Source organism: Rhinopithecus roxellana, chromosome 16 (genome assembly GCF_007565055.1).
Source record: "Rhinopithecus roxellana isolate Shanxi Qingling chromosome 16, ASM756505v1, whole genome shotgun sequence".
Lineage (NCBI taxonomy): Eukaryota > Metazoa > Chordata > Mammalia > Primates > Cercopithecidae > Rhinopithecus > Rhinopithecus roxellana.
The window spans coordinates 112,335,858-112,360,005 of NC_044564.1; the positions used below are offsets into that span (position 1 = coordinate 112,335,858).

The window sequence follows — 24,148 nt, forward strand, 5'->3', positions numbered from 1 at the left end:
AGCTACCCTATTGGACAGTGCAGCTCTAGACTATGCAGTTAGTTTAGAGCAAACTGAATAGGGAAGCCTCAATTTCCTACATGCTTTGAGTATATAAATTAACCTAGCTCAGAATTTCTCTACTTTGGCTAGATGATTCTTTCTTGTGGGACTGGTCATTACATTGTAAGACATTAAGCAGCACAGCTGGCTTTTGCCCACTTGGTGCCCGTAATACACCACCACCTCCCACGGCCCCAATTGCGAAAATAAAAAATGTCTCCAAACATTGCCAAATGTTTTCCCAGGGCAAAGTCAGTGGTGTAGATAATGCTTTTACATAAAAAGTTATATGAGACAAATAGCAACACTCTTTAAAATAACTCACTTATTTGTATTCATTTTCTATTTCTGCTGTAACAAACTATCACAAAACTTTGTGACTCAGAATAACCCAAATTTATTATCTTATAATTCTAGAAGTCAGAAATCTGATGTGAGTCCTTGCTAGGCTAAAATCAAAGTGTTAGCAGGGCTAACACTTTCTTTAGGATCCAGGGAAGAATCAGTTTCCTTGACTTTTCCAGCTTCCAGAAGCTTCCACGGCTCATGGACCCTTCCTCTATCTCCAAAGCCAGTGATCCAGCATAAAACCTCCCTGTCTCAAGGCCTTTAACTTAATCACATCTGCAAAGTCTCTTTTGCCATGTGGAGTGGCATATTCACAGGTTCCAGGGAAAAGGATGTGAGTATCTTTAGTGATCCATATTTCTCACTTCCACCATGTTAAAATTAAAATTACAATTGTAAATGATTTCATACCTAGAATAACTTATGATAAAATTTTCCCCCAAAATTCAAGAGAACAGGAATTTTCTTCTGTGCCGTAAGTACTTTCCTACCTGAGAACATTTCATAGCATTTCTAGTCACACATAAATTCATCTAAAGAAGAACCAATGTTACAGTTTCTGGCACCATTCCCAGGCTTTCTTGACCCTGTTGCTATCACTAGTATAAAATTACATTTTTAATGCCCAACAAATGAGGAAATATGATTCATTTCTGAATCTTTGGGTGTTTCCTGAAATTTAAGAATTCCATTTGTATTTTATAGACTTGTATTTACTACTTTACATTTTTTCTTTTAGATTTATCTTAAAAGTGAAGGTAGTATTTGGTTATTTGAACCCTCATCCAAAACCTTCATCAGCACCTTCCCTGTGTTTTTTAGATTTTTGCTCATATGTGCCAAGGGCTAGGACATCTTAAGTTACAGAACACTTAGTGACACATTTAATTGAATCTAATTATAGTGCTAAAATGTTTAAAACAAACCTTTTCTTCAATCTCTTCCTATAAATTGCTCTTTAGAGTGAAAGCCTGCATCTGCTCAAAGTGTTTCTGAGATGGGCGAGGATGAGTAAATAAAGCCAGATGGCATTTACACTTAGGGTTTCTTTCCCTTTTTGAGTTTGACATATAAGATTTGACTGTCTTTAAAAGCTCATTTTTCCCAGCCGTTGAATTTGACAAGAGGTGATTAGGAGGAAGTGGTGAGAAGGAGAAGTGGTGGCCTAAAGATAGAGTATTTGTTGACTCACATTCCCACTACGACAAGAGTTGCAAAACTGAAAGTGAGGCTTTAACTCTTCCTCCATACTCCTAAAGATGTAAGAACTTCAGCTCATTGAAGCCCATAGAGGCAGCATGTATTAGTCTGCTCTCATGCTGCTAATACAGACACACCTGAGACTGGGTAATTTATAAATGAAAGAGGTTTAATGGACTCACAGTTCCATATAACTAGGAAGGCCTCACAATCATGGTGAGAGAGCAAGGTATGTCTTACATGCAGCAGGCAAGAGAGAGTGTGTGCAGGGGAACTGCCCTTTATAAAACCATCAGATCTCATGAGACTTATTCACTATAATGAGAACAGCATGGGAAAGACCCACCTCCATGATTCAATTACCTCCCACCAGGTACCTCCCATGACATGTGGGAATTGTGGCGGCTACAATTCAAGATGAGATTTGGGTGGGGACACAGCCAAACCATATCACAGCGTGATTATGAAGTAGGGGGAAGAAAGAAGGCAGGTAGACTGCATTTCAGTTTTGTTTGCAGGGAACTATGAAAGGTAGAAACATAAAGAAATAGAGAACTTTCTACTGAAACAAAGCCACTAACCAAATTCATTTTTTCTATTATGAGTAGTCTTAAGGGTCTTCTTCCACCCCACCTCTACCCAAAAATAATCCCTGCACAAGAATTCTGGTCTGGACAAGATTGTATGGATACTTTTTCCCTGTTCCTCCCAGCTAAGTATAAATATATACCCTAGAAAAAACACAAAAAGAAGCCAGAGAACTCCAAAAGATGAACTGGTTAGATACCCCACAACTAGAGGAATGTCATAGTGACAGTGTCTTACAACCCACAACCTCACAGAGGGTCACCCAAGCCCAGCGTTTCTAGAGCCTCACCCTAGTGGCCAGCCCAAATAGGCTCATTCCCACTCAGACCAAAGGGGAGTCCCAATAACACTACCAGGCTGGCCAGCGGTACTAGCCAGGGAAAATGGAGCAGGAGCCATGATGATATGGTTTGGCTGTGTCCCCACCCAAATCTCATCTTGAATTGTAGTTCCCATAATCCCATGTTGTGGGGGACCTGGAGGGAGGTCACTGAATCATGGGGGTGGATACCCTCACGCTGTTCTTGTGATAGTAAGTTATCACGACATCTGATGAGTTCATAAGGGGTGTTTCCCACTTTGCTCAGCACTTCTCTCTCCTGTTGCCTTGTGAAGAAGGATGTGTTTACTTCCCCTTCCACCATGATTATAAGTTTCCTGAGGCCTTCCCAGCCATGTGGAACTGGGAGTCAATTAGACCTCTTTCCTTTATAAATTACCCAGTCTCAGGTATGTCTTTATTAGCAGCGTGAGACCAATATACCTGCTGACCATGAGACAGGAAAGCACTCTCCTTACTCACCAAGCCTAAGACTTCCTTCCTCCAATAAGAAACAGCAGGTGCCTTGCAGCACTAGCAAAGGGGATCCTGCCACAAAAAAGGCTCCACCTGGGAAGTGTTTTCCTTGGAGAGAGGGGCAGTCCTCAGCACTAGTGCCTGTCTCCAGGATATCTGTATTCCCTCTACCCCCATCAGAGGCATCATGAGGCTATACCCAGGAGCTCCACTCCTTCAGGCAGCACCAGCAGGTACCAGGAGGAACCCCAGCAGCCCCAGATAAACCAAGCAGACCAAAATAGCACCACAAAGTCTCTGAAAATGTAATTGTCATTGGATGCACAGCCCACAAAATTAGGCCAGGATTTTCTTGCTAAACCTAAATGTGATGACTGCCTACTAAAACAAAAGATTTAAATCAGACTTGGAGTCTCCTAACACCATAGCCAAATTCCAGGATAGAATGACAAATTACCCATCAAATCAAAAATCAGGAAAATCACAACTTGACTCTGAAATGACAATGGACACTAACCCTGAGATGAATCAGATGAAGAACTTATTGACAAAGATTTTAAAGCACCCATCCTCAAAATGGTGCAATGAATAATTGCAAATTATTCAGAAACAAATGAAAAAACATAAAATCTCAGCCAAGAACTAGAAGTTATAAAAAAAGAACCACAGCACTCACAGTTCAGCAGCAAATACGCTAACATTTGAACAGCATAGATAAGATTAGCATGGCCCCCTGCACAAAGGTGACATGCAAAGTCGTGACATGTTCCATAATTTTTGAGAAATTAAAAAAACAACCAAATGGAAATTATAAAACTAAAAAGTACAACAAATATAAACTTAGTGGGTTCAATAGTAAAATGAAGGCAACAAAGGACAGAATCCGTGAGCCTGAGAACAAATCAACAGAATTACCAAACTTACTCATTATGAACAAGAAGAAAATAGACTAAAACCCGACAAATAACAGACCCTCCAGGACTTGTAACACAATAACAAAATGTTCAACACTCATTACAGAGGTCCAGCACAGAGGGAAAAAAAGAGAGTGGGTCTGAAAAAGTATATTTAAAAAAATGGCTTAAAATTTTCTAAATTTGGCAAAAAAATATAAACCTACAGATTCATAAGCTGTATACATCTCAAACAGGATAAACCCAAAGAAATCCAGATCAGGACATTTCATAACTAAAATTTTGAGAAGTGAATTGAAAAATAAAAAAGTCTTGAAAGCATTCAGACATTCTGAGAGCAACAATATATTACCCATTAGGGAACATCAACTCAAATAACAGCAAATTTCTTACCTGAAACCATACAGGCCAGAAGGACAAGGTGCATTTTCCAAGTGCTGAAAACAAAGAACTGTCATCTTCAAATTCTATATCCAGGAAAATGATACTTCAAGAATGAAGGGAATATAGAAACATTATCAGATGAAAGAAACAAAAAGATTGTGTTGCTAGCAGACCTTTTAAAAATTGCTAAAATAAGTTTTTTGAACAGAAAGAAAATGATGGAAGATGGAATCTCGGAGCATGAGGAAAGAAAACAACAAAAAACAAGCTGAAATATGGCTACATATGATAGACGATTCTCCTCATGAGTTTCATAAGACATATTAGACGACTGAAACAAACATAACACCATCTGATACTCAAGGTAATAATATTTAAAAGTGGGAAAGGTAAAAGCGTTTCAATGGAAATAAGGCTCCCATGTGTCACTCCAAGTGGTAAAACGTTGATATCAGTAGACTGTGATAAGTCACATGTGTATTGTAATGAGAGAGCAACCAAAAGGAAAATTATTCAGAGGTATATTCAAAGACATAATAAATTAAGGTATAATACCAAAAGTCCTCAATATCTTTGAGATTCTGCATATTAAATGACTCAATATAAATAAAAGCATAAAGTTATTCACAGCAAAGCCCTAGGCTATGAGCTACCTCATTCTGAGACAGAACTAGACTGGAGCATGTTTCTGACTCTTAACTAGGAATGTGGATCACCAGAAATTCCTGGACCTTAACTGCCACATCTTTGAAATAGGAGTGGCTGGAGAAGTAGGTCTGAAAGACAACCTGGACCACACCCAGTGATAATTCTATACCTTATTACAGGTTTTAATTCTTCTCATCCATCCTGTGTTATCCCTTATGATTCAGATGTCTTTCAAAGTGCTCTGAAAACTGTAAGCAAGTTCATAATCCAAAGAGGATACTGTATGACACACTCCAGTCTCTCACAAACCCCAAAGTACAGAGGAGAGGAAGTGACAGAAGGAAGACACTTTAAGTGTAGCATAAACCCTCTGGAGCATGGACCATTTCCACTTAGAGGAATTATTCATTTCTTTCCCACCTCTGGTAGGGAACACAAATAAGAAAAGCAGAGTCAACTATTTACTGTTGTTCATTCAGCATCCTCTTAGATCAGCTATAACAAATCCCTGGAACTAAAGGAACTATATAAAAATTGGCTGATGCTGATCATGGTCCACCAACTTAACATGCTCTCACTTCTTCCTCAGTTCACCATGCTATCCTATTCCAAGTCTGCATAAGTGGCAAGATAATTTGCCTTTGAGAAGTGCTAGGTCATATATGGATGGTTGGGTACACTGTACCATGACATACATTTAAAACAAAATATGCCTTTGCTATTTTTTTTTTTTTTTTCAGACGGAGTCTCACTCTGTTACCCAGGCTGGATTGCAGTGGCATGATCTTGGCTCACTGCAACCTCTGTCACCCAGGTTGAAGCGATTCTCCTGCCTCACTTCCCCCAGTAGCTGGGATTACAGGTGTGTGACACCACACCCAGATAATTTTTGTTTATTATTATTTTTAGTAGAGATGGGGTTTCACCATGTTGGCCAGGCTGGTCTCAAACTCCAGACCTCAAATGATCCGCTTGCCTTGGCCTCCCAAAGTACTGGGAATACAGGCATTAGTCACCATGCCCAGCCTGCTATGTTTTATAAATAAGTATAAACACCTTAATTGCACCATTTACTATAAAAGTTAAAAGGCTTCCATTTTCTTATCAGTAATATGTAAAGATTTAAAAGGCTCTAAACATTTCCTCAGTGTCTTATGTTCTACGGAATTCTTTTTCCTAGACAGATAGTGGTGAACCCTCCTGGGCTAGAATATGCCAGTGTGTGCACTTGCTGGCTGAGTGTCCTGGCTCAATACCCTGAGGTTCAGTTTCTTTGTTTATGAAAAGGATATGGTAATACCTAATTTATAGCAGTGCTATAACAACCAAATGAATTTCTGTATCTCAAACACTTGACATGTAATAAGTTTTCTACAGTAGCTATTATAATCCAGGAGCATGCTCTTTGTCAGAAACTTTACCATAGGTAGCAATGGATTTGGAAACAAAGTAAAACATTTCAAGAAATCAGATTAGTAAAGATTATGGCACAAAAATACATCAAGTTCTACGGACAAGATAGATGTTACCTCTAAAGCCAAAATTCTCCCTGCTTATGTTAGGAACTTCTAAGATCCTTGGAACTCTAGAATCAACCATCTGACTACATTGCTGGTCCACTCTCTGTCTTCTACTATATGTAGGATGATGTTAACCCTTCCTACCTTGGTGTAATGTGTTTCATTAAAAAAAGGAAAAAATTTGGCCAGTCGCCGTGGCTCACGCCTGTAATCCCAGCACTTTGGGAAGCCAAGGCGGGCGGATCACGAGGTCAGGAGATCGAGACCATACTGGCTAACACTGTGAAACCCTGTCTCTACTAAAAATACAAAAACAGCCAGGCGTGGTGGCGGGCGCCTCTAGTCTCAGCTACTCGGGAGGCTGAGGCAGGAGAATGGCGTGAACCCGGGAGGCGGAGCTTGCAGTGAGCCGAGATCGCACCACTGCACTCCAGCCTGGGCGACAGAGCAAGACTCCGTCTCAAAAAAAAAAAAAAAAAAAAAAAAAGGAAAAAATCCTACTTCTTAATTTGTATAATATAATGTTGACACTGGTGATGTTTTTAAAAAACTTATTTCAAGCCGTGTGTTCTTTTCTTTGGGTGAAAACTTCTGATTAAAGACACATAATCATTAAGAGTATCATCTCCATAATTTTAGCCTGTGCTAAAAATGTGAGTTTATCTTTTCATTTTTAGCACAAACCCAACACATGCCAAAATGGTCACCTCCAAATATTATCTAATAAAAGTACATATTCTGATCATTGTGTGGTAGAACATTTTTTCATATTAAAATATTTTTCTTGGGTTTGACTCTGACACTTAGGAAAATAAAATGCTTCACAACAACAATACTATTATGGCTCATAATCAGTTATCAAAATACTTTTAAAACAGCTTATTTTCTTCTAGAATGAAACTTTTTAAATTAAAATGCTTTTCCACATAAAATGCATAAGTATATTCGGCAAATACAAAATGTAACAAATACAAAACGTAACAAATACATCACATAAAGTAAATGAACTATATATTTACTTGCAAAACCAAAGTTTCTATGGAGTGATACTGGATATATATGCTATGAAGGCAAACTTAAGGATAAAGGAAGTTTCTAAAAATTATGATATAAAAATCCTTTATTGATGCAAAATGGATTCACATTAACATTTTAATTATGTAACTTAAAAAAGTAGAATTAAGAACAAAACAATTTCTATGAATGTACATTTTCTGGTATTACATGCAGCTATCTAATTTCAAAAGTTGATATATATTTGAAAAATGTTAAAAATTACATTGATCACCTCACTTTAACAAAAGGGAGAAAAGGATAATACTACTACCCCTGAGAAAGGGCTAAATCTTATTTAAGAATTTGATGGCACCGATGTCACAAACAATAAATATTCCTGATAATATTCTGTCCAGCGAAAAACCAAGAGAGGAAGAGAGAAGCTAAGATGAACAGAGATATATGGTGAACCTAGAATGACTCACTGGAGACTTGACGGGCCCTGAGCCATTGATGGTTCTAATACCCTTAGCTCTGTAAAAAGGCAAGGGGTAATCATTCTTGGTCTTTAATGGAACAGACTCTGGTGAAAGAAAGGGAATAGAGAATAAACTATAAGGATAAAGAACCCACAACCACCTCAGCCAAAATAAACAGGTTACCTGTAAAGGGAGAATCATCAGACTGATCCCAGACTTTTCTATAACAATGTTAAAAATCAGATTCCAGTAAAGCAACATCTATATGAGTTCACAGAAACTCTTTTGATCCATTAATTCTATATTCTCTCTTGACATTCACATGTCTGGGCAACAGGAAAATCTTCTCAGATAAAGGACATGTGTTGTCTTTACATGGTGGGACTACAGGTTACTATTTTCTCTCTTTGATTCTCAATATTTCCCTATATATCTGTACTGATCATATGTTATCTTTACAGAATAAAATAATTTTTATTAATAATAATGCAGAGATTAAAACAGAAAAAGCAGAAACTAAGGAGAGCATAAGGATGGCTTACTATTCAAAGAACAGTAATTTGATTTACATCAGTTTAATTGTTCTGAAACTTTCACATCAAAAAAGAAAGACTTAACCTTTGACAAAACACACACACACACAAACACACACACAGCTACTCTGATTTCAGGGAAAAGCTAAAATAGATTCATAAGAAAATTACACTACAGAAGATGGAGGCTAAGGCTTATATCCAACCCAAATAATTCTGCTTCTCATCAGTTGCTTCTTGTTTACTTGTTCTTTGGAAATAAATAATCACTGTGTTTTTCTTTTCTTTTTTTCCTCTTATGCATATTTTAGGAACATTTTTCTATTTAAACTAGGAACTAAATTATTATTAATTTTAAATATCTAAATGTTTATAAATAGTAAGCTATTTTAAAATATTTTACTTAAATTATTTTAAAATAACATTTGTTTAAATATTTTTATAATTCATTAATGCTTAATAAACTATTAAAAATTAATATGGATTATTATAATTAACTATATATTAATAAATTGATACTAATAAGTTATTGTCCAGATGCTATTTTATTAAAATTTAAATGTACTGAATTATAATTATTTTCATCATAAAGTATTAAAACAGGAAATTACTACTGAAATTAGTCTCTTGTCATATATTATATTCAAGAGAAATCCAAAGGGAAATATAAAGCGGAATAACCTTAAAGGAAAAATACATTTTAGTAACTGCATTGAATGGAACATTCTGGTATTTCAGAGAGATTCATTAGTTAGTGAAGTTACCTAAGCACTATGAGGAAGTACCTTTTCTTCTGTGGACCAGGAATTCCCTGACACGAATACGACTTCCTAAGAGGCCATGAAAATGCAAAGGGCCAGCTCTTGGAGTTGCCCTTGCTGGAAAGAACTATATTGAAGAGAAAGGGCAGGTGTGACCAGCATCCTTTCAAAAGAACTGGTGTGGTCACATAGAGAAAAATGTTCAAGGAGTCTATAGTTTCCATTTCAGAAGGGACAAGAGAACTACCAATCAGATGCCAGGGTAGTATTGAAACCAACCCCATTGTTCCACAGACTGTTCTTTTTGATAAACATAGAAATTGACCTTTTTTGTTTTAAAGCTTACTTGAAACTTATATTTATTTTATCTGAGTTCCCTTCTTAGGAAAGGACCTTCAGGCCTCTCAAAAAAGTATCAAAGAAGTAAAACTCACCAGATCACTACACCAAATGCCACATCCCTCACTCGTCATGATTGCTTCATTGCCCCTCCCTAGTTCCTGTTTCTTACACATTGTGACTTTTTTTCCCTTCTATATAAACCCCCAGTTTTAGTCAGTCAGGGAGATGGGTTTGAGTCTGGCTCCCATCTCCTCAGCTGCAGCACCCAAGTAAAGCCTCCTTCCTTGGCAATGCTTGGCATCTCAGTGACTTACTTTCTGTGCAGCAGGCAGCAGGACCTAGACCAAACCCCTGGTGTTTCAGTAACAGTATAAGTTACATGATCCTAGCACCTTCTTGTACAGGCACAGCTCATTTCACTGTGCTCATTACAGTTTTTAGAGATTGAAGGTTTGTGGCAACCCCGTATCACACAAGGATAGTGGCACCTCTTCTCCAGCAGCATGTGCTCACTTTGTGTCTGTGTCACATCTTGGTAATCCTCACAATATTTCAAACTTTTCATTATTATATCTGTTCTGGTGATCTGTGACCCGTGATCTTTTTGTTTTGCTTCATTTATTAAATAAAGTGTTGTATTTATGTATTTATTTATTTAGAGACAGGGCCTGGCTCTGTTGCCCTGACTAGAGTGCAGTGGTGTGATCTCGGCTCACTGCGACCTCTGTTTCCTGGGCTCAAAAGTGATCCTCCCATCTCAGCCTCCTGAGTAGCTGGGACTAGCTGGGACTACAGGTGCCTCCCACCATGCTCGGCTAATTTTTTGCAATTTTTGGAGAGACAGGGTTTCATCATGTTGCCCAGACTGGTCTCAAACTCCTGAGCTCAAGCTATCCACCTGCCTCAGCCTCCCAAAGTGCTGGAATTATAGGCATGAGTCACCACGCCCAACCCAAATGTTATTTTTAGAGCAGGTTAGTTTCACAACATAACTGACCAATAAGTACAGAGAGAAAATTCCACCTAGGACTTTTCATAGCTGGAGAGGAAGAGTCAATGCCTGGCTTCTAAGCTTCAAAGGGTAGGCTGACTCTCTTGTTAGGGGATAATGCCGCTGGTGTGTCTTTAAGCAGAAGCCAGTGCTCATTTACCATTCCAAAAATCCTACAGCCCTTAAAAATTACACTAAAGCTACTCTGCCTGTAGTCTACAAATGGAACAACAAAGCTTGGATAACACATCTGTTTATATCATGGCTTACTGAATATTTTAAGTCCATTGTTGAGACCTGCTAAGAAACAAAGATTCCTTTCAAAATATTACTGCTTGTTGACAATGTACCTAGTCACCTAAGAGCTCTGATGGACATGTACAGGGATATTAATGTTGTATTCATGACTGCTAACTCAATATCCACTCTGCAGGCCATGGATCAAGGAGTAATTCTGACTTTCAAGTCTTATTTAGTAAGTACATTTTGTAAAGCTAGAGATGCCATAGATAGTGATTTCTCTGATGGATCTTGGCAAAGTTAGTTGAAAACTTCCTGGAAAGAATTCACCATTCTAGATGCCATTAAGAACATCCATGATTCATAAGAGGAGGCCAAAATATCAACATTAATAGGAGCTTATAAGAAGTTTATTCCAACCCTCATTGATGACTTTGAGGAGTTCAAGACTTCAGTGGAGGAAGTTACTACAGATTTGGGAGAAACAGCAAGAGGAACTAGAGTTAGAAGTGGCACCTGAAGATGTGGCTAAATTGCTACAATCTCATGATAAAACTTTAATGGATGAAGAGTTGCTTCTTATGGAGGAGCAAAGAAAGTGGTCTCTGGAGATAGAATATATCCTGGTTGTCACTGTTGAAATGACAACAAAGGATTGAAAATATTCCATTAACTTAGTTGATAAAGCAGCACTAGGGTTTGAGAGGATTGTCTCAGATTTTGACAGAAGTTTTACTGTGGGTAAAATGCTGTCAAAAAGTATCACATGCTACTGAGAAATCTTTTGTGAAAGGAAGAATCAATCAATGTGGCAAACTTCATTACTGTCTCATTTTAAGAAATTGCCACAGTCACCCCAACCTTCAGCAACCACTACTCTCATCAGTCAGCAACCATCAACATCAAGGCCAGACCTTCCACCAGCAAAAAGATCATGACCTGTGCAGGGCATGGTGGCGTACGCCTGTAATCCCAGCACTTTGAGAGGCCAAGGCAGGTGGATTGCTCGAGCCCAGGAGTTTGAGACAAGCCTGGATAACATAGCAAGATGTCATTTCTACCCAAAATACAAAAGTTAGCCAGGCGTGGTGGTGCACACCTGTGGCCCAGTTACTTGGGAGGCTGAGGTGAGAGAATTGCTTCAGCCTGGGAAGCAGAGGCTGCAATGCACCAAGACTGTGCCACTGCACTCTAGCCTGGGTGACAGAGAAGATCCTATCTAAAAAAAAAAAAAAGTGGAGGATTTGAAAAATTAAGAAACAACTTAAGATACTTTTTTTTTAAGAAAAAGAAAAATTATTTTCAAAAGATTATGACTTAAGACTCACATGATAGTTAGCATTTTTAAAGAAATAAGCTGTTTTAAAATTAAGGCATGCACTTTTTTTTAGACATACTACTATTGCACATTTAACAGACTATGGTATATTACAAACATAACTATCATATGAACCAGGAAACCAAAAAATTTGTGTGACTCACTTTATTGGAGTATTTGCTCTATTGCAGTGGTCTGGAACCAAATCTGCAGTATCTCCAAGGTATGCCTGTATCTTTCCCACTTGCCTATTTCCCAATTGAGATCAGGATTAACACCTGCAATACAGAAATGGGCTGAGTGATTGTTTTAAGGGCCAGCTGGGAAGCAGAAAGGCTAGGGAGACAGTATCTCAGTCTGAAGAAAACCTAAAAGGCAGAAACCCTTGGGTGATAGGAAGTGAAGGTAGGTAGACAGAAGAATAAACATCTGGGTTACTGAGGGCTGTGGGAGGGAGAAAGGAAAGCACAGTATCAATGCAGAAACAATGTGACTACATCACAGCTTTTAAATACTTAATAATAGAAAATGGAAAGAAAAACTACTTCTTTCTAAACACACCCTACTTTTGACCACCCATGAGGCCAGAACTCTGCTGTGACCCTCTCCATCATTGAGGTGACTAGAACTTCACATTACAGAATTGTGCAGCTTGTGAGCTTGAACATTGCCAGGAATCTCCACCCCTCAGAGACAATTCTGATTTCTTTACAAATGCAAATATTTGATTCTGACCCAGGGATAGAATACAAAACTTTAAAACTCTTATCTTTTCATGACAGTTTTTAAAAAAAGAATTATTAGGGGGCAAAGATCTTTTGGCTGGCTATAGAGTTTTCTCATTTTTTTTTCTTCTAAAAGCAAAAAGAGAAGAGGAAACACCAAATGAGCTTCTCCTTTCACAATAAAACCCGTTTTCAGACATTCCTCATTCTGAGAACATTGAGGTTTTATTAATGGAGATAGTGTATGGATATTCAGGCTTTCATCAACCACAGAAGCTGGCATAGTCTAAATTTGAACCAACTATTGAAATACAGCCATAAGTTTCTTGCTGGAGACAGTGTCTCCATATCACAGTTTTTTCATTACTCAAACAGGAGAAGGGTTAGAGATTCCATTCTAAATGTCACCAGGACACTCTGTTCTTCCTTCTTCACCCACCAGATGAGAAGGGTTCCTTTCAGTTCAAAGGATGCTAATCTTGCCTCTCTTGGGACTGTCCCAAATAATAAATGGGCTGACCTTAGCTAAATAGAGCAACTGGTCAAACCTGGGAAGATCAGATTTTCTGCCTCAGAAACTACTGTCACAGGAACAAGGTTAGGAGGTTAACAGGCATTAAGCCAGTTATTCTTTAGCACATCCTATGAAGTGGTGTCATGTGTGCTATTTGTGCTATTTCCCAGAGCGGAACTTAAACTTGAAAGTAATTGACTTGTCAAGCTCCATTCAAACTGAAGTCTGTATTCAAATCCAGATCTTTCATTATATTCCCTGACCTAGAAAACCATCTGGGATATAATAGGTGCCATCTATCTAGGAATCTATCTATGTATCTATGTAGATAATTCTTATTTATATATATCAGATAGGTGTTGAACTGTCTGACTCCAAAAGCATTTTTCTGCCAGACCATGCTGCATAGAAAGTACAGACTTTTAGAGCACCTGTTAGATTAAGTACAGGTTTCCAATAGGTAGTATTTACCACTACTACAAGTCAGCCAAATCAGAAAGGTTCATTATCCTAAAAGAAATTAAAATCAGTGCCAACTTGTCATAATACACATACACACAATTTGTTTCTAAAAGTCTCTAAATGAAAGTTTTGCAAAAGTATTGATGAAAGGTATTTATACATATATATATATGTATATGTACACACACGTATCAAGTTCATTTCAATAAGTATATATATCCATTTTTAGCATTAGATATTACAAAACTATGTAATAATCCGAGTAGACCAGCAGATAGGCCTAATCAAGTATGTCCAGAAACAAAAAGCACATTCTGAATGGAACAAAGCAAGTGAAGTGGAGTTATGGAAAATAAGACTAAAGGACAGGCTGCAATGTGATTTTGGAAGGATGAGAACATTAGGGTAAGAGATTTCTGCTTTCCTTCTTAGGCAGTGGGGATCCATTTAAATTGTTGAGTAGGAAGATCAAAGTGACTATTTTGTAGAATGTAGATGAAAGGTTACATGCTCAAAGAGGAGAGAACGTCTAAGAAGCTCAATTGGGTACCTGCTATATTTTTCCACAAGAAGGCTGGTTATTACCAGACTGTATGAACAAGACACCTTCAAGCTTGACAAGCATCACTGACTTATTTTTGGCAGGTGATTTGGGACAAAAATAAGTTCCCTCATTGCTTTTTTCCTTTGGTTCCTGTCCACAAAGGATGCCAGCATCTCAAAAGACAACTCTTCCCAGGAACAAGCAAGCTCCACACCCAAGAACTTACAAACTCCTTTGCCTGATTCTAATCCTGTTTCCCCTTGTCTTATGTCACTGTCTCCCTAACTTTTAAACCATTTTATCATTGTGTACACAAATGCCTTTGTATTAGTCTGTTTTCATACCACTGATAAAGACATAACTGAGACTGGATAATTTATAAAGAAAAAGAGGTTTAATGAACTCACAGTTCCACATGGCTGGGGAGGCCTCACTATCATGGTGAAAGGCAAAAGGTACATCTCACGTGGCAGCAAGCAAGAGGGAGAAAGAGAGCCAAGAGAAAGGGGTTTCCCCTTATAAAACCATCAGGTCTCATGAGACTTATTCACCACCACCAGAACAGCACGGGAAAGACCCACCCCCATGATTCAATTATCTCCCACCAGGTCCCTCCCACAACACATGGGAATTATAGGAGCTACAATTCAGGAAGCGATTTGGGTGGAGACCCAGCCAAACTATATCAGTCTTTAATAAATGTGTTTCTACAAAATTTCTAGAACAATTCTGGTTGTGAGAGTAATTCTTGGTTTCCTTCTTTCCCAGGCTGACAGTCTTATCGAGAGAGGCAGAATGCTGATACTGACATGTAAGATGCCTAGTACAGTATGCAGAGACAGGCTTCTTTTTATCTCTTTTCACTTCCTTTCTTCATTAAAGACTCAAGGAAAAAAAAAGAAAAGCTTGTTTTATTTTGCTTGCTGAGATGATACTTCTGTTTTACTTTTCGTCCTTCAAAATTAATGTTTTAGCTCTCGAGCTAAGTCAAATGCTAATCTCATCTTCAAAAATGAAACCTATCCTTAGTTCTAGCCACTTGGCTTGAAAAAAACTTGAATAAAACAGATTTCACAAATTAAAAAAAAACGAATTTAATGATCAGAATGATAGTGAGAGCCCCTTTGTGCAAGCTGAATGCAAACGCAGTCAAGGAGGTCTCTCATTTAAGATGCAGACATTGTCCTTAAGGATAATTTCAATGGTTTTTAAACTCCCCATATAATTGTATCCTCTAAAGTGTGCTTATGATTCATAGTTTTTCTTTATCTTCTTTCATTTAAAAAAAACAGTAATATTTATTGCTATTTTATGATCACGAGAATAAAAAGTATGCATTATAGACTATTTGAAAATGAATATACAACAGGCCGGGTGTGGTAGCTCATGCCTGTAATCCCAGCACTTTGGGAGGCTGGGGCAGGCAGATCATTGGAGGTCAAGAGTTGGAGACCAGCCTGACCAACATATTGAAACCTTATCTCTACTAAAAATACAAAACTTAGCCAAGGGTGGGGCATGTGCCTGTAATCTCAGCTACTTGGGAGGCTAAGGCAGCAGCAGCAGAAGAATCCTTGAACCCAGGAGGTGGAGGCTGTAGTAAGCTGGGATCGTGCCACTGCACTCCAGCCTGGGAGACAGGGTGAGACTCTGTCTCTCCAAAAAAAAAAAAAAAAAAAAAAGAATATACAACAAAAAAGTATCTATAATTCCATCTCCAGGATTCAAAATCCAATCTGTGAACATATGATACAAAATATGTACGTGTGTATATACACACATACATATGTCCACATGTGTATGTACACATATAACCACAATCATATATTTGTACATACTCATTTTTCTTAGAATAAATTTCTGGAATTATTAAGATGTAAATGGATATGAATGATTTAAATTCCTTAGATGTAGATTTTAGCTACTTTTCCATATGTTATCATCAAAAACGAAACACTGACTACCCTAAGAAAGAAGAAAAATTGAACAAGTGTGCCTTATTTTTCTCTCTTAATTCTGAGTGTCTTACTTCTTACTTCTGTCAATATAATAATGTTATCAAATTATCAATTTGAAAATCATGGTAATAACATGAATGACTAAAATCAAACAAACAGGTAAGTATAGAATGATATAACCTTATGATAAAATGTTAGACAGATGTTAAATTTCAAGGATAAAGGAACCTTGAGTATGATATCAATTATATAACACTACTGTATACATTTAAATGCATGTGTACACACATATAAGCATGCAATAGCCATTATCTACTGAAGCCTGTCATATAATTGGCACTGTGCTAATAAGCTTATTGAATATACTTTCTCACGTAGCTCTTGGCAATAACCTTATGAGATAGGACTGTCTGTATTTTACAAATGAGGAAATTGAGGTTCAAAGAAGTCATGAAACTTCTCTGGGCAATACAGCTAGGAATGACGGGGCTGGGATCTTACTCTAGATCTGGATACCTCCAGAGGCCTTTGCTCCTAGCCACTATGCTATATTGGCAGAAGAAAAAATACACTGGATGGAAGTATGTCAAAATGGTGGTCAAGTTCAGGATCACTTTTGTATCTTTATTTAAATGATTCTGTATACTATAAAACACTGATATAGGATACAATTTACTTTTATAATTAGAAATAAATTAATGAATAATAAATATTGCATGCAGGCTTTGTGACTCAGACCCAGGTGGCCTGGATCACTCAGACCCTCTGTAGGAAGGCCATTATTATTATTATGCAGAGACCCTTGGGTTGGCCATGATGTTTTTTTCCTCTTCTTTTCTTGTAGCTAACGTGGAACAGTCTCCTAATGAGGCAGACGTCTTTTTAAATTCATCCAGTTTTCTCTAGAGAATGCTAATTACTCCCAAACCACCCCCTAAAAAAAACTCCACTGACTTTAACTGGAAATTATTAAAAAGGTATATCCAGATGTTAGCAATAAAGATAATATTTTTTAAACTTGGAAAAAATAACTGTAACAATATGCATGGAGAACTATATAATTCATTCTTTTGGATAGGCCAAAACAACGTTTTTTCTTTTTCTTTTTTTTTTTTTTTTTAACACTGTTGAGGGCAGATACAGCACAATAACTAGTGTTGAATGTGTACCTTGTCAATATTGTAACAACTTTGTAGTTGGAAGATAAAATAACTTCTTTTCAAATATAAGCTAAGATATGAGAAACAAACCTTCAAAATGTTCTTGGCCAGATGCAGCGACTCACGCCTGTAATCCCAGCACTTTGGGAAGCTGAGGCAGGTGGATCACCTGAGGTCAGGAGTTCGAGACCAGTCTGGCTAACAAAGTGCAACCCCGTCTCTACTAAAAATACCAAATACAAAAAAAAATTAGCCAGGCATGGTGTGCATGCCTGTAATCCCAGCTACTTGGGAGGCTGAGGCAGGAGAATCACTTGAACCTGGGAGTTAGAGGCTGCAGTGAGCTGAGATTGTGCCATTCCACTCTAGTCTGGGCAACAAGGGCGAAATTCCATCTCAAAAATAATAATAATAAAAAGTTCTTAAGCTTTTCGGGGGCAGGGCAATAAGTTTTTAATAAGACTAAGAAACACTGTGCTAAACCTGATTCTTGAGGGAGCCAACCAAATATATTAGAAAGCCACATGACTGGGCTGTATCTTTTAAGCCCCAAAGAATTGCTTTCATTGAACTGCACTTTGGTTACAGACCACCAACCTTCACTGAGAAATGATATGACATGACTTTATGGGCCATGGCACTGAATGCACTATAAAGAATGTAGAGCTCTCCAGAACATCACATCATAGCTGATGCATCCATCACAGAGCAACACCCACGTGAGAAATGTCTCTTTGGACTCAGTACTTAGAAGGATTATTTCTCCTGATTTTACTTTATGGCCACTAAATCATGAATCTTATTGTGTTTTACATCTTCATTAACTGCTGGAAAGTATGTCTTTACCTGACTCCACGTCAGTTTCTTAGATTTCTTTTTCCCTTTCCCTCCTTTTTCTTGCTTATTTTAAACTCAACTTTGTCCTTTGAACTGAATACATCTTTTTAAGCTGTCTTAAATACTTTTCTTTAGAGACTGGGTCTTGCTCTGCCACCCAGGCTATAGTACAGTGGTACGATCATGGCTCACTGTAGCCTCCACCTACAGGGCTCATACTGTCCTTCCAACTCAGCCTTCCAAGTAGCTGGGATAAGACACCACGCCTGACTAACTTTTGTATATTTTTTTTTGTAGAGATGGAGTTTTTCCATGTCATCAGGCTGGTCTCGAACTCCTGAGCTCAAGCAATCCATATCCACTTTGGTCTCCCAAAGTGCTGGAATTATGGGTGTGAGCCGCTGCACCCAGCAAAATTCTTTTTTTAATAAAAGATTAAGTATAAATAAACAGACACATACTCTGTCCACTTTTGTAAGACTGTTTATGCAATACTGCTATTGGACATAAACACCACCCAACATGAATGAAACCAGCATATTTCCTATACCAAAAAGAAAATAAATTTTCATTTATATTTTAACAGTGAGATTGAAACAATCTAAGGTCTCTCACCCACAGGTCATTCAGCAGACACTCAGGTTACAACCTGAACCCAACAGAGCAGCCGGCTTATCTATGGGGTCATGATTACATTGTGATTATGTGTTTCCATGCCACTATGTTCAGGAAGTAAGTGGTCTGGATATAAGATTTCTAGCCATCCTTGAGGAGAGTGGACAGAAGGGACCATCAGTTTAGAGATGCAGCATTTCAAAAACAAACAGAAGGGATGAAGGAAGTGGAAGTGAAGGAACAGGTAAAGAGATATGAGGCTCAGAAAAGAGTAATGTCTCTGTAGCCAAAATTAGAGACAAATTCAAAAAGGAAGTACTAGATGATACATTCTTTAACAGATGACTAATATTCCTGGCACAAACTTTTTAAAAACTAAGCATACATTTAAATACATAACATTCCATCCTTTAGTCTTCAACCTAACAACATCAATTCCTTTAAAACAGCATTTTTGAAAAGCTGATTTTTTTTTCCATCTGTACTCAAAATGGTACATCTATGGTGGACACAACCTAAGACGTTCCAAAATGAGTCACACTCTTGTGTAGTCCCCCCTCCCCTGGTATGTGAGCAGAACCTGTAACTTGCTTCTAACCACAGAATATGACAACGGTTATAGGATGCCACTCTCTTGATTAGGTTCTGTTAAATAGCAAAAGTTTTGCAGATGTAATTAAATTGACAATAAATTGCTCAAAAGGGAGATTATCCTGGGTCAGTTGGACTTACTTAAGTGAGCTCTCACAGAGGCCAGAGACTGGAAGAAGTACAGATTTCTCTCTCTCTTTCTCCCTCCCTCTCTCCCTCTGCCCACCCCCCGCCCCCACCCATTGCTGGCCTTGAAGACACAAGTTGCCATGAATTCTACAGCCACAAGGAAATGAATTCTACTAGCGACCTAAGGAACTTGGAAGCAGATCCTTCCCTAGTTGAGCCTCCACATGAGAATGCAACCCAACTGGCACGCAGACTTCAGCTTGTGAGACCCTGATCACAGAACCCAGCTAAGCATGCCTGGACTTCTAACCTACAGAGACTAAGAGATACTTTGTGGGTGTGTTTTAAACCACTAAGTTTGTGACAATTTGTGATATAGCATAGAAAATGAATACAACATCTAAAGACAGAGACAATTTGCTTGGAAATTGCCTTTTAATCAACTAAACAGAAAAAACATGTAATGGAAACTTCAGACTCCTCTCTTAACTTCACATCACTTAGCCAAGTTCTCCCACATTAGATGTTCCAGATACTTAAACTAAAGCAGCTGTCACCATATCCAAAATGCTTCGCTGGAGAACCATCACATGATACCATTGTGGGGGTTTCAATGCTTGCTTGCCCAAGGAAATCTGCCTCCAATAAACCAGGAAATGTTTAACCCAGACAGCCTGTAACTTCCACAATTTTCTAATCAGCCATCAGAGAGTCCTCTTTAGAGTGTCATAATGACTCAGCACACACACATCAATGCCTTCAACCCCAAAGCTGCATATCTATGTATGTAGTTGTTCTCCCTTCACCTACTTGGGCGTGAAAATCACCAAATGAGCACAGAATCAGCAAACGTTGTATAGGCCTCACAGGAGGAGGCAACGTTTCATTTCCATTTTAGCACTGAGATCAAAACACAGCCAAAGGCCAGGCTATTCAGCTGAGACTTGATTCCATAATAGCATGTTCTCTCTGCTCTGCACAAAATTATACCCTGATTATGTATTTCCATGCCACTGTGCCCAGAAGGTGGTTAGGCAGCAACAGTTCTAGCATGGGTGGAAGGGTTAGGCATCTGAATATTTAGAAAAGTAGAGAATGGGGGGAAGGGAAAGTTTGTCTGTTTTTCTGAAGCATTTTTCTGTCAACTGGAAATCAAACTTACCAATGCTTACATTATACTTTTCTGAGTGAGGAATATGCTGCTTTGGATGCATAGTTTAAGTAAGGTCTATAAGCAATTTATCTTTTGAAATTATTTCTAATGAGAAAAAATTGGCAATTTTTTTCAACTGTTGTGTGATTTTTATGCACTAAGTAAAACCATTATAATACTTATATATACTAGACACAGCAGAAATAGCAAATTTTCATTGTTTAAAAACAAATCAAAGAATAACAATCTTCTTTTCCTTTTTTTCTTCTCTTCCCCTTTTGTTTTTAACTTTTGAAATACTAAAGGCAGCAAAATAGCAAGTAATAAGCACCAGCATTGAAACTACAAGTCCTAGGTTAGGGTATGAGGTCCAGCAAATACTGAATTTCCTTCAGCAATTCACACCATCTCTCTGAATCTGTTTTATTATCTTTAAAATGGGTAAAACACTATCTGCACTATCATACCTATAATTTCCTAAAATCATCACAGATCATATGTCTACCAAGATATTGTAGAATATATAAACCAAATGTGGCCAGGCACATTGACCCATGCCTGTATTCTCAGCACTTTGGGAAACTGAAGTGGGAGGAATGCTTGAGGCCAGGAGTCCCAGTCCAGCCTGGGAAACATAATGAGACCTCATCTCAACAACAATAAAACTTTTTTTTTTAGTTAGGCAGATGTGGTGGCACTTGCCTATAGTCCTAGCTGCACAGGAGACTAAATTGGGAGAATCCCTTGAGCCCAGGAGTTTGAGGCTGCAATGAGCTATGATTGCTACTGCACTCCAGCCTGTGTGACAGAGCAAAACCCTGTTTCAAAAAACAAAAATAAAAACAAAACAAAAACAGACAGGTTGAGGTGTGAGGATGGCTTGAGCCTGGAAGGCTGAGGCCACAGTGAGCTTTGATCTAGTCACTGTACTTCAGTATGGGTGACAGAGCAAGACCTTATCTCAATTTAATTTTAAAAAATTATATGAATGTATTTTTCATTTCAATATTTATGTTTCCTTTCATGAACTGACAAACTAAACTTTAAAAGCCAGTCATTTATTATTCTCTTTCTAAAAAAATTAAAATAGTTAAAAGTAAATTACAAAGTTACTGTCAGAAAAATACATATAGTAACAGTTAACATTTAATAAATGTCAGACATTGACTAAGGGGCATCACATAACTTCTCATTTGATTCTCACATGAAGGAAACTAATTATCTCTATTTTACAGATAGGGAATCTGAAGTTTCAGGAAGTTAAAGAGTAAGTGGTAAACCTGTAATAAAAAAAGTTAAGCAGATTAATCCAGAGTCCACAATTAACCACTCAACTGTTTCAAATACATTTTCTGGGTTGATACTCCAAGAAAAGGAGCAACGAGATGTGGTCTCGGCATTTTAGCACTGAGATCAAAACACAGCCAAAGGCCAGGCTATTCAGCTGAGACTTGATTCCATAATAGCATGTTCTCTCTGCTCTGCAGCGGTTGGGGGCTGGGGGAGGGATAGCATTAGGAGAAATACCTAATGTGGATGATGGATTGATGGGTACAGCAAACCACCATGGCACGTGTATACCTATGTAACAAACCTGCACGTTGCCTATAGTCCTAGCTGCACAGGAGACTAAATTGGGAGAATCCCTTGAGCCCAGGAGTTTGAGGCTGCAATGAGGTCTTTGTTGTTGTAAAGCAGAGAGTGTTCCTAGTGAGCTAGGAGACCTGATGTGGAGGACAAGCCCACCCACACTGCAGGGAGACCGCCGCAGACAGAACCTAATGGCCAGCCACATGAAAGGCATGCCATTAGGGCAGGTTATGATGGACATAATGCTCCCTGGAGTTGTGAATTGAAGAAGTCCTGTAGAATTTAGAACACACTGATTGACCTACAGCCAGCTACCAAACCACATCAGAGCCTACCGGGCTGCATCTAGGTCTGCAAAGGTCCAGAGGCTACAGAGACTGCTGCTGCTTGATGGTGACTATGCAGAGAGCCGACCTGAGCAATGGAGAAAGTAACCAGACAGACGGAACCAAGAAATAAAAGTAGGAACTGAGGAAGAAGAAGAGTCAATGAAACCAAAAAAAAAAAAAAACTGAAGTAAAGCCAGAAACCAGAAATACAGTAGGGCTCTGGTTCCCAAACTGTGCCCCAAGGCACCTTGGGTGCCACAGTTAATTCAGAGGAATACTACTAGATATTTTTAATTTGAGGGCAACTAACACTCGACATCTGTCAGACATCCTGTGAACTACTAGCATGAAGTAGTTCAGCGCTTCAACATTAGATGGCATTACATTCCTTTCAATGACATCATGTCCTTGCAATATGATATCTGCTATAATAAAAATGAAGTGTAAACATAAAACTCAGTGTGGAACAGAAAATGAAGATGGTGTTTTCCAATCTGAATTCAAGTTTTGAGAAGTTGTGGAGTGCCCAACAGGTGCATACATACCTTGGCAAATATGAAGAATTAGATAAAAATAATTTTTTCTTTCAATTTTTATGGTTTTGTTTTACAAATGGCTACTAATTTATTAGGACCTATATACATATTAAGTTGAATTAACTAATTAAGTTGAATATACTTCTTAAGCTGATTTAATAAATGAAACTGTTAGGTATTTCTTTTAGCTCTGGAGCACTGTAAAAAAACTGAGATAGTATGAGCACTGAACTGAGAAGTCATGGGAACATTACTTAGGGATTAAAGTTGTCTAGGGAAGATAGAAAAGTAAAGGATCTCAGCAGTGAGTTGCATATCTCTTTTCAAGGCCTTCCTATTATTATTATTATACTTTAAGTTCTGGGGTACATATGCAGAACGTGCAGGTTTGTTACATAGGTATACACGTGCCATGGTGGTTTGCTGTACCCATCAATCCATCATCCACATTAGGTATTTCTCCTAATGCTATCCCTCCCCCAGCCCCCAACCGCTGACAGGCCCTGGTGTGTGGTATTCTCCTCCCTGTGTCCATGCTTTGACATGGCAACACCACTCAATACAAAGGAGACTTGCCCCACTGAGTCCCAGAAGCATCATGGGTCCTGATCCTTGTAGTCTGGTCCTGCTCAAGGCATAATAAAGATCTGTCACAGTAAGAGGATTAATTCAGGGACTTTAGATTTCAGCAAGGCAATATGATAATCTGATGAAAACAAGTTATGTATCATGTATTTTATAATAGTACCTGCTAAATACTTATATACTTGGCATCTTAAAAAGACGGTCCCTGACTTACAATGGTTTGTTTAGGATTTTTTGACTTTACGACAGTGTGAAAGCGATACAAGCATTCCTTAGAAACTGTACTTTGGGTACCCATACAACCATTCTATTTTTCACTT

The 24,148-nt window shown here is 38.2% G+C and overlaps 1 protein-coding gene and 1 non-coding gene across 4 annotated transcripts in view; one reads left to right on the top strand and one right to left on the bottom strand.

The window, feature by feature from the left end:
- Positions 1-24,148, bottom strand: part of LPAR1 (lysophosphatidic acid receptor 1) — a 186,400-nt gene that overhangs the window by 40,808 nt on the left and 121,444 nt on the right. The window lies entirely within an intron of this gene.
- LOC115894051 lies at positions 3,647-3,752 on the top strand. The gene has a single exon (XR_004054107.1). It is a non-coding gene; the product is annotated as a U6 spliceosomal RNA (small nuclear RNA).